Source organism: Vigna unguiculata, unplaced genomic scaffold, assembly GCF_037176805.1.
Source record: "Vigna unguiculata cultivar grain cowpea cultivar isolate G323 ecotype 2 unplaced genomic scaffold, ASM3717680v1 ptg000048l_ERROPOS249277, whole genome shotgun sequence".
Lineage (NCBI taxonomy): Eukaryota > Viridiplantae > Streptophyta > Magnoliopsida > Fabales > Fabaceae > Vigna > Vigna unguiculata.
In genome coordinates this window covers 127,501-130,000 of record NW_028196689.1, presented here as the reverse complement: position 1 = coordinate 130,000, position 2,500 = coordinate 127,501, and positions in this window count along the sequence as shown.

Here is a 2,500-nt window from a genome sequence, read left to right as displayed (position 1 = left end):
CTTGGTGCACGAAAGTTTTGAGTTGGTTGGGTTTTGCACATGGGCAAGGTTGGCGGTGCACCACGGCATAGCTAAATGGCTTGGTGGGGAGTTTTGTGAAAAAATGAAATTCGTGGTTTTTGAGTTGTGAAGGTTGGAAAGGCCTCCAAATGCCCCCAAATGAATACCATGAAAGTCTTGGTGCACGAAAGTTTTGAGTTGGTTGGGTTTTGCACATGGCCAAGTTGGTCGGTGCACCACGGCATAGCTAAATGGCTTGGTGGGGAGTTTTGTGAAAAAATGAAATTCGTGGTTTTTGAGATGTGAGGGTTGGAATGGCCTCCAAATGCCCCCAAATGAATACCATGAAAGTCTTGGTGCACGAAAGTTTTGAGTTGGTTGGGTTTTGCACATGGGCAAGGTTGGCGGTGCACCACGGCATAGCTAAATGGCTTGGTGGGGAGTTTTGTGAAAAAATGAAATTCGTGGTTTTTGAGATGTGAGGGTTGGAAAGGCCTCCAAATGCCCCCAAATGAATACCATGAAATTCTTGGTGCACGAAAGTTTTGAGTTCGGAGGGTTTTGCACATGGCCAATGTTGGCGGTGCACCGCGGCATAGCTAGAAGGCTTGGTGGGGAGTTTTGTGAAAAAATGAAATTCGTGGTTTTTGAGATGTGAGGGTTGGAAAGGCCTCCAAATGTCCCCAAATGAATACCATGAAATTCTTGGTGCACGAAAGTTTTGAGTTCGGAGGGTTTTGCACATGGCCAATGTTGGCGGTGCACCGCGGCATAGCTAGAAGGCTTGGTGGGGAGTTTTGTGAAAAAATGAAATTCGTGGTTTTTGAGATGTGAGGGTTGGAAAGGCCTCCAAATGTCCCCAAATGAGTACTGTAAAAGTGTTGGTGCACAAAAGTTTTGAATTGGATGCATTTTGCACTTGGCCAAGTTGGTCGGTGCACCGCGACTAGATAGCTTGGTGCCAAAATTTGTCAAATTTAAGACCTTGGCCAAACTGAATGAAATTTTGTGGGGAGGTTCCTGATATTGTTTAGTGGTGGACTGGAAAAAATGAGGTCGAAATTCGAAGTCTACATGTGCTTTTCTATTTTTCCCGATTTTACACATACCCGGTAAGTAAAAAAAATAAAAAAAATAGTTCCCCTTGGAGAAAAATTATGAAATTTGGTGAGCAAGGAGATACCATTATTCTACGAATTACTGCAAAAAATCGCATCAAAATTCGAAGTGTAGCCCGAGATATGGACTTATGTCTGCTCAAAAAAAGTGTATCTACTTGTACAATTTTGCCTTTTGCATATTAACCTCTTATAGGGGGGGAGTGCTCCTTGAGCCGGCCAGCTCCACACTGGCAGGTTTTAAAGGGAGCTTGATGAGGCCTCCCCCCTCACGTGGTGCGTGCGTTAGCATGTTTATCATGGCACAACTAGCCTCTTCATAGTTGTTGAGCTTTATTAATACCAACACACGGTCGTCACTGATCGTTGGTTAGCTCGGCAGCTAGTCCCTCGGATATTGTGGAAAGTTATTTTCATGCCTAGCGATGCTTGACCATGCGTCACTTGATGTTTCCATTTGCTTGCTTGCCCATGGTAGGTGGGGGGTGGACCGTCTTGTGGTGTGGTGTCTTGCGAACGTGAGGGTGTGTGAGTTGTAATCGAGATGCACTTGCTGGCTGGCTCCATGCCTTGCGTATCGAACGGTCAAGCATGCATCTCTTCCATTTTCACCCGTTGCCTTGGGTGATATTGGTTGATCAGTCCCTGTGTTGCCTACCCACTAGACGGTACTTCTGTGGTTGCTTCGAATTCTATCTTTCCATCACGAAGAGGTGTTGGAGGATCCTAATGTCACGCACGTGTTCCATCTAGTGAAACATCTCAGTGATGCACGTGTTGTGGCTAGTTCTTTTGGATGCGGTGCATTATATGAACTCGGGTTTACTTTAGCGACCCAGTTAACATAATTCGGTTGTGTCCCTTGATTGAGACGTTGTCCTTGAACTTGTTGTGAGCAATATCGTTCTTCCACAACCCGTCGTCTTGAGTGCGATGGAAGGCAAATAAGATGTGCTTTGGCATGTCATGCACGTACTCGATTGCGGGAAGTGTGAGAAAGTGTTGTTGACAACCCGTGGGAAATGGAATGTGGCAAATCGTGATGAGCTCTTCGTGGATCTGCGAAGAAGACGACCTTTGGGCCTGTTGGAAACGAGGGAGGCGATGTTGAACTGCGAAGAAGATGGACTTTTGGGTTGTTTGAATCAATGGGAGGCCACGCGAGAACTCCGAATACTATGGACTCTTGGGTTGTTGGAAGCAACGGGAGGCCCCGCTAGAACTCCGAATACTACGGACTCTTGGGTTGTTGGAAGCAAGGGGAGGCCCCGCTAGAACTCCGAATACTATGGACTCTTGGGTTGTTGGAAGCAAGGGGAGGTCCCGCTAGAACTCCGAATACTACGGACTCTTGGGTTGTTGGAAGCAAGGGGAGGCCCCGC